The sequence below is a fragment of the Ovis aries genome, chromosome 7 (assembly GCF_016772045.2).
Source record: "Ovis aries strain OAR_USU_Benz2616 breed Rambouillet chromosome 7, ARS-UI_Ramb_v3.0, whole genome shotgun sequence".
Classification (NCBI taxonomy): Eukaryota; Metazoa; Chordata; class Mammalia; order Artiodactyla; family Bovidae; genus Ovis; species Ovis aries.
Genome location: NC_056060.1, coordinates 61,100,789 through 61,115,216, shown reverse-complemented (window position 1 = coordinate 61,115,216; position 14,428 = coordinate 61,100,789). Strand labels below are relative to the sequence as shown.

Sequence of the window (14,428 nt, the reverse complement as noted above, 5' to 3'; positions counted from 1 at the left end):
AGAATGGTAACTGGAAAATTCCCAAGTATTTGGGAACTAACTAGCACACTGCTAGTTAACTTGTGTATCAAAGAAGAGATCAAAATGGGAATCAGGATGTTTTTGAACCGAATGAAAAGAAAAACATGATAAATAAAAATCTGTAAAATGCTGCTATCGCAGTAATTAGAGGTCGATTTATAGCAATAACCCCCTTTATTAGGAAAGACTAATGGCCTAAGCTTTCACCTAAAGAAACTAGGAGGGACACAAACAATTTAAGCCAAAGTAAGCAACAGAAAGGAAATAGTAAGAATATGAGCCAAGAATACTATTTAAAAACTGTAATAAATAATGTCAGTTATAATCTGACAGGAAGACCTTAAAGTAAGCCCCAATAATTCCTACCTTCTTGTGTTCAAGACTTTGTGTAATCTCCACCCCTTGAGTGTAAGTGGAACCTGTGACTTGTCTCTAATCAGTTAAATATGGTAAAGGTGATGGTTTGTCAGTCCTGTAATTAGGTTATGCTATATGACAAAGAGATAGGGTACAATGCTTATCATAATGTTGCAATATATAAAACTCTGTCAGACTCAAGCCAGAGACTCATCATAGGCTTGATGAAGTAAGTGGATAAGTTGGAGAAAGCCATGGGAAATGACATATAGACAGCCTCTAGGAACTTCTGGTGGCCACAGTGGCCTGAGAGCAGTCTCTAGCCAACTTCCAGCAGAAATCCAGTTCCCTCAGTCAAACAGCTCTAAGATATTATTTATGCCAATAACCTGAATAAACTTGAAGTCAGATTTGTTTCAGTTGAGCCCCCAAATAAGAACATAGCCCAGCAACTCCTTGATTGCAGCCCTGTAATATAGGTTTTGGACTGAGTTACTAGAACTTGCAGATGAATTGTATGTGGATGGAGTTATAGGAGGGTCTGAGAAAGAAGAGAATGAAGAATGACCCAGCTTGCTTTGGCACTGGGTACATGGTGACTTACTAAACTGAAGACCATGGGGTAATAAATGGGATGCGGAGTGTGGGAATCAAGGTTTCTGTATTGACTGTACTAAGTTTGAGATGCCTGTAATACCTGAAAGAGAAATTAAAACTTGTAAAATAACCACAAGACCAATGATACATTTTCTTACTTTTTCCTGCAGCCTTTTATTTAAACCAACACTAGATTTTATTGACAATAGAGAAAACTCTCTTAAATTCTTTTGAAGATGTTGTCTTTGTGACAGTACCAGAGATAACTGTCTGGGAGGACATGTGGAGTAGTAGAGAATATACTGTATTTGGCCCTTCTGCTTCAATTTTCTAAATAACACATGAATTTATGAAATAAAATTCATTACTAAAAATCAAATTCACTAGCTCCTCCGTTGACCTTTTAAACTCTTTAGATCCCTATATTCAAATCCCCAAGCCAGAGAGTTTAAAAATCTGACACAGAGACAAAGAAAAATGTCCTTTTTCTAGGTTTTGTTAAAACATAGTTAGGTAAGGTTAAAGTCTTCCTAATTAGCCATCCCACAGCTGTGTCTTCTCATTTGCAAACAAATGACACTCAGCTAAGAGGAGGAATTCTGCTCTTGTGAATTCTCAGAAATTATTTAGAAATTACTTAGAATCTAATTTTTATACCAGGGATCCTAGTAAGAAGTCAGTCTCATTACTGCTTATCAGAAATTACTTTTCTTCTCAAGTCCTTTTTTACCCTGAAAGAGCAATTTTGATAAGAAGTGAAGATTTGAGTCAAAGAGAGGGGAAAATCATTGCAAGGAGTGATCAATGAAGTCCAGTTAGCCAGGCTTATTTAGAGTTGCTGAGAAATCTTCTTGCCAGTGTCCAAATCTCGCAAAATAATAAGTACCCTACTCAAAATGTGCTTTGAAAGCACTGGAGAAAAATCATATATCTGTTATGATTAAAGCTACATCATGATAGCATATGCTTGAGGACAGAGTATAAACAGGTGATTTGTTAGTGTTACATGATTTGGGGCTTTGTTTCTCTGAGTCCCACCTTTTGTGTTGATAACTTTGTGAGACAGGGATAGGCAACATTGAAATGTACTAAAAAATCCCATAATTTTTATTTCTCCAAAGAAGACTTACAGATGGCCAACAAACACATGAGAAAATGTTCAACATTCCTCACTTTTAGAGAAATACAAATCAAAACTACAATCAGGTACCACTTCACACCAGTCAGAATGGCCATCATCAGAAAATCTGCAAGCAATAAATGCTGGAGAGGGTGTGGAGAAAGGGGAGCCCTCTTGTACTGTTGGTGAGAATGTAAATTGATGCAGCTACTATGGAGAACAGTGTGAAGATTTCTTTAAAAAACTAGGAATAAAACTACCATATGACCCAGCAATTGTACTGCATAAACCCTGAGAAAACCATAATTGAAAGAAACGCATGTACCCCAGTGTTCATTGCAGCACTACCTACAATAGCTTGGCTGTGAACGCGCCTAGATGTTCATTGACAGATGAATGGATAAAGTAGCGGTACATATATACAATGTAATATTGTATGTGTGTGTGCTTAGTTGCACAGTCATGTCCAAGTCTGTGTGACTGGGGCCAGCCAGGCTCCTCTGTCCATGGAGTTTTCCAGGCAAGTATACTGAAGTGGGTCGCCATTCCCTTCTTCAGGGGATCTTCCCAACCCAGGAATCAAACCCACATCTCCAGCATTGGCCAGCAGATTCTTTACTACTGAGATACCTGGGAAACCAATGGAATATTACTCAGTCATGAAAAGGAATGAATATGAGTCAGTTCTAATGAGGCGGATGAACCTAGAGCCTGTTATATACAGTGAAGTAAGTCAGAAAGAGAAAAAATATTGTATAATAATGCATATGTATGTAATCTAGAAAAATGGTTACTGATGCACCTATTTGTAGGGCAGGAATGAGATACAGATATAGGGAACAGACTTGTGGACCTGGGGGGATGCTGAGGATACAATGAATTGAGAAAGTAGCATTGACATATATACACTATCATGTAAAATAGATAGCTACTGGGAACTTGCTGTATAACACAGGGAGCCCAGTCTGGTGCTCTATAACAACTGAGAGGGCTGGTATATGGTGGGTGTGGAAGGGAGGGTCAAGAGGGAAAATACATATGTATACTTATGGCCAGTTCATGTTGTTGTATGGCAGAAAGCAATACAACATTGTAAAGCAATTATCCTCCCATTAAAACTTTTTTAAAAATCTCTTAATTATTATGTAACTTGAAACATGAAAACAGCAAATCTCCATTTTGGTAAACATTATATTTTTAGTAAATATTCAAATAAGTATCTAAAATCTAAAATGTTTGTTACCAATGAGTATTTTAGTATGTAAAGCTGATATAATAACTTAGAAATTAATTCAACTAAATTTGCCTGGATCTTAGGAAATTACTGTTAATATTTGTCCTAAGCAGGCATGCTGAATCCTCTCCACGGCCCACAAGGCCTCAAATGATCCAAGTCCTGCCTTCCTTTTCCTGCTTCTTCTCAACACTTCTGTCTCTCATCCTGCTTCAGTGGTCCTGACCTTCCTGGTTATCTTGAACGAGCTCAGTTCCATCCTAGGGCCTTTGTACTTGCTCTTTTCTCGACCTCTTCCCTTGATCTTTGTATCACTACCTTCATCCAGTTATTAGAATGTGAATTCCTCCAAGAGACCTTGGGTGACTACACCATCTGAAGTAATGGCACTCCCACTTCTGCCATCCCCAGCAGTCCTCTCCATCTCATCACATCAGTATTATTTCCACCTGGCAGATGCCTCACAATCTGAATTGCCTCTAGTCACTGTACCGCATGTTTGTTGTCTGTTTCTCCCCAACACAGTAACACACACACGCACTTGAATGTAAACTCTATGAACACACAGACCTTATACCTCCCCTATCACCACCATTATATCTGCAATACCTGGAACATTATTTAGTATAAAGAAGACATTCTGTAATATTTAGCAGATCAGTGGTTAAATTGAATCTGGTAGAACAAGAATCTGAGAGTTGTCTGTCAGATTTAGTAATCCTATGAAAATATAATAGATGGCATGGGGCCAGGTTTCCATCATTACAACTTGTAGTAGTAGTACTTCTATTACTCTCTAAGTAAATTCTTCTTGATAATGTGAGGTGTACAGGATATTAGGAAGAGGCTTCTTCTTGGAAATTTCATTGCTTTTTGTACTTAGATGAGTCATTCTATTTGGAATGGAAAATCTGGTCCTTCTTTGTTAATTGAAGAAGGATGAACTAAGCTCAATATAAACACACAACTAGTCCCAAAGGGATAAGATCCATAAGATTAGAACTTCCACATGCAGGACTCATTTGTATAATATGTGGAGAAAATACATGCTGCTGTTTCCATACTGACATTTATACTGTGTTGGAAGGAAAAGGCTATAAATGTGCACTCATTCAAGTCAGTATAGCAGATCTGATCCAGCTGCGTGAGAAAGGCCGTCCTTGTGCATTATCAGAGTATATTGAATATTCATGAGGGTATCATTTGGTGATTCTAGATATTGATTGTTTTTGGCTTTTTACATCCATCTAGTGTAATTCATTTCCAGTCCTGGTACCGACATCCAGACCACTCCAGTATGACATGTTCTCTCCATTTTTCTGACATCCTGTAGCAATTATTGACAATTAAACATGTCCTGTCTTGTGCTATTTTTGTTGTCTTGAACTCTTATTTGAGGTTCTTTTTGTTTCAGTTGTTTGGGGCTATTAAAACAATAAGACATCATTTCTTATCTACCCACCTAGAATTTTTGGGCAGAGATGACACATTTAAACCTTTTTTATTCCCCAGTACTGTGCCTTATGTAGCAGGAAAATACTATTGTATGTCACCTGACCAACGACTCTAGAAGGTGAAAGCCAGACCTCAAATGCCCCATCTCAGCTTTGATCTTCTCAAGTGGGAAACATACAGTGTTTTTGCAAAAAGTGAACCTATTTCCTACGGTATCTCTGAGTATTGATCTTAGTGATGCTGTTATTACCTGGACATAAGCTTATTTCTTGCTTCTCTGCCATGAGAGATTAAAATGTTAGCTGTAATGAGCTAGAGTTAAGACTATCAAGTTGTTCAGGTTCTCAGAGAAAATGAAAAACACTTAAATGTGGTGGTTTGTCGTTGTTTTTTCCTGCTTCTGTGAGCCATAGCAAATTGTAATTACTCTGTTTACAATGAACAGATAAAAGGCCTTCTTCTTCTTCTTCTTTGTTATTAAGGTTAGGCAGGAATATAGGTAATTTTATCTCTCATGAATATGACTTAATTCACCCTCAGTGGAGAGGGTGAAGGGCTGAAGTAAAGCTAAAACTTGTTTTTTAAGAACCCAGTATTTGTGTCCCTGTGTGTTGCTGGTCTGGTTTGTAACTCACTAGATCCCTTAGCAAAACCGACGGCATTGAAAGGGGCTCATGGACAGAGAGAAAATGGCTGACCATGAAGGACGTAGATACAAAACTGATTCAGGAAACGGCCTTGGATGTGAAAAAGACTTTTTAAGAGAAGGATCTTCAGTAAGTAAGTAAGAATACCTCAGATTCCAGAAGGGATAGCAGCAATCCACTGTAGCGATAACAGAAACAACCAGGATCTAAATCTAATTAGGTTTTGATTTTAGTACAAGACTTCCAATTGCAAGCTGGCTGACATAGTGTACTCTGAATGCGGCTTATAATTTTCCCCTTGAAATACTATTCAAACTGTCCTTCAGAGGCCCTGCAATGTTCTACCTGGTCCTTCACAATTATCCAATTATGTGTATCATTTTTCTCATAACTCAAAATCTTCTCTGTCATATACTTTTTCCTGATCATAACAAGTTCTCTAGACTCAACTGTTGAAACCTTTACATTTTGTTTAAATCGTAACATATATAGCAATTTTTAGTGATTTCCAAATATAAAGTGGTTTAGTGGTTTTGGCTAAAGTAGATGGTAAGAAGGTATCCTGGAAGACCCAGGAGCTGTATGGCTACGACATATGTCAATGGCATATGGGAGGCATCCCAGTGGACCCAGAGAGACAGATTTTAAAGTCAGATGAACTTTGATTTGAAACATCTCTCTTCCTCTCACTAGTTAATTGTGTAACTTGTATTTTTTCCTGTAGTTTTTAAAGCAAGTTATCATAGACTGGGTGGTTTAAAACAAAAATGCATTCTCTCACAGTTCTGGAGGCTGAAATTCTGAAATGAAGGTGTCAGCCAAGCCATGAAGGTTTCAGGAAGAATCTGTTCCTTGCCTCATCCAACTTCTGGTGGCTCCAGGCTTGTGACTGCATCTCAATCTTCTCTTCTGTGGTCACATTGCCTCCTTCTCTTCTGTACGTCTTCTCTGTGTGTCTATCCCAAAGTTCCCTCTACCTCTCTCTTATAAGGGTACATGTGGTTGTCTTTAGGGCCCACCTAGATAATCCAGAATAAACTCCTTCTCTCAATATCCTAAACTTAATCACATCTTTTGCCATATAAGTTAATATTCATAGCTTCTAGGGTTAGGGCATGGATGTATCATTTTAGGGGGCATATTTCAACCTATGAATAAAAGAAGTGAAAGTGTTAGTTTCTCAGTCCTATCCAACTCTTCATGACCCCATGGACTGTAGCCTACCAGGCTCCTCTGTCTATGGAATTCTCCAGGCAAGAATACTGGAGTGGGTTGCCATTTCCTTCTCCAGGGGAACTTCCCGACCCAGGGATCGAACCCAGGTCTCCCTCACTGCAGGCAGATTCTTTATCATCTGAGCCACCAGGGGAGCGATTCAACTTAAATGGTGCCCTAACAAGAGATTTTATTTTGGAGGGTTATAGTTTTTCATCAGTAAAATGAGGACCATGAGCTTTCATTGTCATAACTATTAAATATATTTTCTGTGTAAAACATGTTTTCTAGATTCACAGAGATGGTAAATAATAAAAAGTATTAATGTGGATGGACTATTCACTGCTATTCTAATAAATTCAGCCCCTGTAGCATAGTGTCCCTAGAGGTGTCTTGTGTGCATGCATGCTCAGCCACTCAGTCGTGTTTGACTCTCTGCGACCCCACGGACTGCAGCCTGCCAGACTCCTCTGTCCATAGGATTCTCCAGGCAAGAACACTGGAGTGGATTACCATTAATAGGTGTCTTATTTGCTCTTATTAAGAAATGTATTCATAATATATGATGGAGTCGAGAAGATCCCCTGGAGGAGGGCATGGCAATCCATGCATTGTGCTTCAGATGCTTTTGATGATACCTATGTTCTCTGCTGCTGCTGCTAAGTCGCTTCAGTTGTGTCTGACTCTATGCAACCCATAGATGGCAGCCCACCAGGCTCCCCAGTCCCTGGCATTCTCCAGGCAAGAACACTGGAGTGGGTTGCCATTTCCTTCTCCAATGCATGAAAGTGAAAAATGAAAGTGAAGTCGCTCAGTCATGTCCGATTCTTAGTGACCCCATGGACTGCAGCCTACCAGGCTCCTCCATCCATGGGATTTTCCAGGCAAGAGTACTGGAGTGGGTTGCCATTGCCTTCTCCGCCTTTATTCTCTGCATCGTATCAAATCACTGACTAGTACTGGAGCTCAGGTTCATGCCAAGGGCAAGCTTCCTGATACACCCCAGATACACCTGCAGTGTATCCCATGGCCATGTCTGATTTTCACTTCTCTGAGATTATTGGTTTGAGGAGCTGCTGGTATGCTGCCACGGTAAGCTCTCAAGATGGCCAAGTCATAGCATATCCTTTGCAGTACTCCATCTCCACAAACCACCTGCACCCTTGCCAAAATGGAAACTCACTTCTCTCTCTCCCAAATTTAGTTTAAATGCCACTGTAATAGACAAGTGCCATATAAATGGGTCCATGCACAGTTAGGTCAGGACATAAACCAAAGTGACAGTCCCATGGGTTGCCCTACCCCACTGATAGATGAAGTCGTGTTGTGGACCAAGTATGTTTGTCTGAATTAGTACTCAACTTAAGTTTTTAAGTCTCTTGTGTAAATAGAAAAATAATTCCACAGAATCCCACTGATGAATAACACTGAGACTCAAACTAGAAATCCCCCCTCCTCTCCTCCTACATTTCCTCTTTGTCCTACCCCACAACCCTCATTGCTCACATATATACAAGAAATTCTGCTGCACAGCATCTGGGATATAGTAGGTCCTCAATAAACACAAGAACTTCTTCTGTCCTATACCCCCAGTGCTCTGCACATGTTAAATAATCAATAAGTATTCTTTGACTAGTGATATATGGATCTTTATTGTATAAAAAATAGCATTTTTTTTTACCTCATAATGCTATAATCACTTAAATTGTGCCTTTAACTTCAACCTCTACCACTCTTAATTGTTTGGTTATTAATAATAGGCCCCTAAACATAGACCTATGTACATTCATATGTGTGTAAATAATTGTCCACATGCCATTTAAAGTTCTTATTCCTTAGACACTCACTTTGCAACATTGCTAGTGGTGCTAAGCTCTTTTATAGCCTATGAAAAAGAAAGGTCTCTAACTTTATGTTATAAATCCAGGGAGGAGTCTTGCCAGTTTTACAGGAATATTCACTTAGTGGTTTTCTCCAGGAAGAAACATACTTTCCTGATATGATTTTGTTTTGGCATACTTTGAAGATGCCAAAATGATCATATTTATAATTTTCATGGAGAAAATTCAAAGAAAAGAATTTTGATCCTTGTTTAAAAAAAGAAAGCCTGAAGACCTAGAAAATCACTCACATCAGGGAAAAAGCCTTGTGCCCTCCTGTTGCAAAGTTGGGATCCTTTTAGAAGTAGTGTGCCAAATTTCCAAACATTTATTGTAATTTATGTTTCATGGACCAGTAATCATCCCTTACCCCTGAAATTGTTGTGGATCGACATACTCCAGGTCTGCTGGGGCCAAGGGAATTAAAGTAATTATGGTGCAGACATACTGGTATTTATGCTAATGCTTGCTGGAAAATGCAACCTAGAGAAGGTGAGTTGACTCAAGGCCTTGTATACCCAGTGTATTCTCTTTTATTTTTTTTTTTTGCATTTATATATATATATATTTTTTTTAATTTTAAAATCTTTAATTCTTACATGCATTCCCAAACATGAACCCCCCTCCCACCTCCCTCCCCATAACATCTTTCTGGGTCATCCCCATGCACCAGCCCCAAGCATGCTGCATCCTGCGTCAGACATAGACTCCAGTGTATTCTCATTAAATGTGTGAAGGCTGGAAATGCAAGAAGGCTGGCAAATTTGAAGGAAAAAGCAACTTGAAAAATGTTAGCTAAACAGTAGATTTAGAAGCAAAGGAAGGGATGGAGGAATTAAAAATGATATTTAATTAGGGATAAACTAATTTAGAGTCCATCTAGATATGTGGGAAATGGGGATGGGATGGTTTATCTATCTTATCACATCCCTTTTACACAACATGACATTTTGCTTGGAATAAGGATTGTGACCCTTTGCTTTCTCTAACAGAATGCTAAGGGAAATTTAGTGTAATTTCTTTTTTTTTTTTAATCATCATGGGTTTCTGTCAGACCTAACCTAGCAGCTTTGGGGCCATTTACAGATGTGCCTGCTAGAGTGGCAAGTAGAAGACACACTTGAACCCCATCTGTGGGCCTTAGTTTTCTCGCTCATCTATAGTGTGGGAAATAACATCCACTGGGCTGTTTTGAGATTCAGATTACACAGTTTATGTAACAGTGCTTCGTGCAACATACACATATATGGAGCTTCCTTGGTAGCTCAGCTGGTAAAGAATCCACCTGTAATGCAGGAGACCCCAGTTCAATTCTTAGGTCAGGAAGATCCCCTGGAGAAGGGTTAGGCTACCCACTCCAGTATTCTTGGGCTTTCTCTGGTAGCTCAGACAGTAAAGAATCTGCCGGCAGTGTGGGAAACCTGAGTTTGATCCCTGGGTTGGGAAGATCCCCTGAAGGAGGGCATGTCAACCCACTCCAGTATTTTTGCCTGGAGAATCCCAATGGACAGAGGAGCCTGGTGGGCTATAGTCCATGCAGTCACAAAGAATCAGACACAGCTAAGCACAGTATGGTCACCTACTTATTATCTTCATCATTTTTCCTCTATTGGTATATCAAAAGTCACATTGTTTACTAAATTTTTTTAAAAACATTGACTCACTCTTAAATTTAAAATCATTTTAAAAGGAAACACTTTATCTCTACCATAAGTAGATAAATGAAAACTCCTATGGTTTATGAGAAATATAAATGCAGTGGAAACAAACATGATTAATAAGAACTAGTTGAATCTTGTGATCTGCCAAGACCTATGTTAGTTAAAAGAGAGATTGGCAAAGTTAGAGACATACTTTAATCAAAATAAGACTTTTTCCTTAAACTCACCAGAGCCCGAAGAGAAATTAACAGTGTCATATGTGCCCTCATGTTACCTCACCCTTGTCCGCGTCCTCCCTAAAACAGTCATATTTCCTAGAGTAACCATGTTGCATCCCTTCTAAGGCCAAGTACAAGGCTCTCAGCTCACATTGATTCTGTGTGGAGAAACATGTCTGGTTGAAGCCCTTGAATTGCTTAGATAAACTGGATTATGAACTTAGTTCCAATTTATTTTCTATTTCTTGAGTAAACTTTAGGCAATACATTTTCACTGCATTTGTAGCTGTTTCAATGTCTTTTTATTTGTTTTCTTTAATTTCCTATAGAATGCAGAGCCCTGGATCTCTTGGCCACTAATTGAGAGCCTGGAATCCTGAAGAAGACCAAGACTCCTTACAGTAAGACATGGGTCTTTTGCAATTTTGTCTCTTCCACATGTGTATACTACTACTTGATTTGAGTTTGAACGTGGAAGTTTCATTCTTCTTAGGGAAATACCTGTCATCTAGTCTGGATTTGTGCCTCAACATTAGCACTCAACTAGCATTAACTACAGTGTTCAGCTTGGATTAGCTCTTTAGATTGAATCCTTGATACAGTATAGATCAAAATTCCAGTTTAATCATGATTTTTTTAAACCTGCATTGCCAATTTAGGAAAAACACAAATGGAGGAGAATAAGGATAAATAATAGAGGCACTGCTTCAAAGCACAACATTTGAATAATAATCTTGGTCTGTTTACTGCATGCCATAAGCTAAACATGATTTACAGGGGTGTTTCCAAATTTAAATCAACATCAAGTGTATTGTTTTCACAGCCAAATGTATATACTGTAACAGCCATATCTGGCAGGCAGTTGATGGAGCAGAGCAAGTTGTATGGTGTGCATAGAGGCTTCCCAGGTGGTGCTAGTGGTAAAGAATCCACCTGCCAATGCAGGAGATGCAAGAGACATGGGTTTGATCCCTGGGTTGGGAAGATCCCCTGGAGTAGGAAACGGCAACCCACTACAGTATTTTTTTTTTTTTTTTTCCTGTTATTTATTTATTTATTTATTTATTTATTTTTATTTTTATTTTTTTAGTTTTTTATTTTTCAAATTTTACAATCTTTAATTCTTACATGCATTCCCAAACATGAACCCCCCTCCCACCTCCCTCCCCATAACATCTTTCTGGGTCATCCCCATGCACCAGCCCCAAGCATGCTGCATCCTGCGTCAGACATAGACTGGCGATTCAATTCATATGATAGTATACATGTTAGAATGTCATTCTCCCAAATCATCCCACCCTCTCCCTCTCCCTCTGAGTCCAAAAGTCCGTTATACACATCTGTGTCTCTTTCCCTGTCTTGCATACAGGGTCGTCATTGCCATCTTCCTAAATTCCATATATATGTGTTAGTATACTGTATTGGTGTTTTTCTTTCTGCCACTACAGTATTCTTGCCGGAAAATCCCATGGACAGAGGAGCCTGTTGGGCTTCAGTCCATAGGGTTGCAAAAAATTGGACATAACTGAGCAGCTAACACTTTCTATAGAGGGAAATACTCATGATTATGATCAAGTGAAACAAGAAGAAGCAATCAAGTACCAAAGAAAGACGGTTAATTGGCTGGGACATGAGACCATTTTGTCTCCTGAATATCAGGGCAGTAAGCAGTTCTATTCAAACAGTGACAGTGTAATAGGATGACTGAGTGAGCATCTATTGGGTAACTGAGTGAGCATCGTGGTGACTGAACATCTGTACAGACACCGGGAGATACTGATAGACTGTTACAGTGATGGTGTTGAAATCATTGCTGACTCAGTGCAGTTTTAAGTATTTTAGTCCCATAAATGGGTCTCCATGATTCTAGTATTTTAAAGTTCCCACCTCCATGGAGGGGAAAAGAAAGGGAATTCAGAACATTCAGGATTCCTCTCTCTCCTAAGGAACTTTTTTCTTATTTCTTGAATTAAGTGCTGATATACTCTTTGCTTAAACTACAGTCTGTCCAGTCATTCTCTGGTTATTTCTAATCTTCATGTCCTGTGCAATCTGTTATACAGATTGCTGCTCTGGTGGACAGGACCCTGTGATTGTTATGTCTACTTTGTCAGTGAGGCCCTGTACCAAAGGGAAAGTTAATTCTCAGAAAAAGGCTGCCTCACCATGAGATGGCAGTAGAGAAAAGCCTGGAAGACAGGCCCAGGTTACTTGGTTTGGGGGCCGGATTAGGGGGCTGGACTTGGTGGGGGGAGCTAGATTACCAAGGTAAGTGGCTTTTGATTTTGTCCTTTGTTTCCATCTGAGAGTGCCTCTCTGAAAAAGGTGCTCAGCATAGCTGATAGGGAAAATCCTGATAGTAACATCTGAGGTTGAGAAATCAGGAGAAGGGGAGAGAGTTCCAGAAATATGCCAACCTCAGATGATCAGAGTTACGCTGGACTGTCTCTCTCTCTCTGTCTCTCTGTCTCTCTCTATCTCTCTCTCACACACATGAATAAAGAGAAAGAGAGAGAAGAATAGAGAAGAGATGAGAAAAGAGAAGAGGATAAACATGTCTTGTCATTGGAAAGCAGGGCTAACTGAAGTCAGCAAGAAGCCAGAAGACAATTATCGTTGATGGAAACTGCTTGACAGCTCAACTCTGAGGCCATATACCTTGGCATTGCCTCTTCCTTCCTTTAAGAGGCCAAAGTGCCACTAGACTGGACACTAGAGTGGACTCTAATAGCCTGTGCATTTTGATATTGTACAGAGAAATCAGAAACTGTTAAATATGGACGTCATTTAAAAAAAATCACAGCCCAGGAAGTGCCATGTCTTACCCAGGGTCATTTAGTTAACTAGTGGCAGTATTAGGTTTAGAAATTCATGTGTCCTAATTATCACTAGCCTATCCTTTCCAAGTCATAAGAGATGGGGAAATTTAATACTTTCTCTCAAATATAAAACACATGAAGAGTCTGAAATTCAGTCATTCTTATTTTCCTTAATTAAAATTTTGATCTATGAGACAAAATTTGGGCCAAAAGGGAGTATGCGGTATCATCACTGATTGACTAGTAAGTTAGCATGGTAATCGATTAATGTGCCATAGGATCCCTCAGAAATCTTATCCTTAGAAAACACCTCAGCAATCATATGTTGCTCTGCTAGCTATTATTTTTCCCTAAGCAGGAAGCCTGAAATAGGAGGACAACTGGTGTATTGTTCTATGGTCCAGCTTTTCTTATCTTCAAGGAAGATCTTTCATGAAAACCCAGTATGCAAAGCAGGTAAAGTAAATTTGGAAGAAATAATGAGAACTCTTGATTAGAGTCTTACCTGCTTGCCAGTCATGCAATCCTGCTCTGTCCAAAGTGGCTCCAGGACAATATTGGAGGAATGTGAATCCTAGAAGAAAAGGAGCTTTCTGACTAAAGATACCCACAGTCAAATCTTGCGTGCATCTTTCATAATCTATGTGACACTGATCTTGTTATTTGACGTCTCCTTGAGCTTCAGCTTCCTCATCTGAAAAATATGAGTAACACCAATAAAATAAAGTTTTATTACAGATTAAATGAGATATGTATATATGTGTGTGTGTTTATATATATATATATGAGTAACATATGATAACCGGAGAAGGCAATGGCACCCCACTCCAGTACTCTTGCCTGGAAAATCCCATGGACGGAGGAGCCTGGAAGGCTGCAGTCCATGGGGTCGCTGAGGTCGGACACGACTGAGCGACTTCACTTTCACCTTTCACTTTCATGCATTGGAGAAGGAAATGGCAACCCACTCCAGTGTTCTTGCCTGGAGAATCCCAGGGATAGGGGAGCTTGGTGGGCTGCTGTCTATGGGGTCGCACAGAGTCGGACACGACTGAGGTGACTTACCAGCAACATATAATAACACCTTCCCTTGTAGCTCAGTTGGGTAAAGAACCTGCCTGCAATGCAGGAGACCCAGGTTTGATTCCTAGGTTGGGTAGATTCCCTGGAGAAGGAAATGACAACCCACTCCAGTATTTCTTGC

At 39.5% G+C, this 14,428-nt stretch overlaps 1 protein-coding gene across 2 annotated transcripts in view; it reads left to right on the top strand.

Moving 5' to 3' along the window:
* Positions 1-14,428, top strand: part of SEMA6D (semaphorin 6D) — a 645,898-nt gene that overhangs the window by 306,214 nt on the left and 325,256 nt on the right. For both annotated transcript variants that reach the window (XM_060418647.1, XM_042252508.2), the window contains exon 3: positions 10,735-10,806. The gene's annotated coding sequence lies outside the window, so the exon portion shown is untranslated. The remainder of the gene's footprint in view (positions 1-10,734; positions 10,807-14,428) is intronic.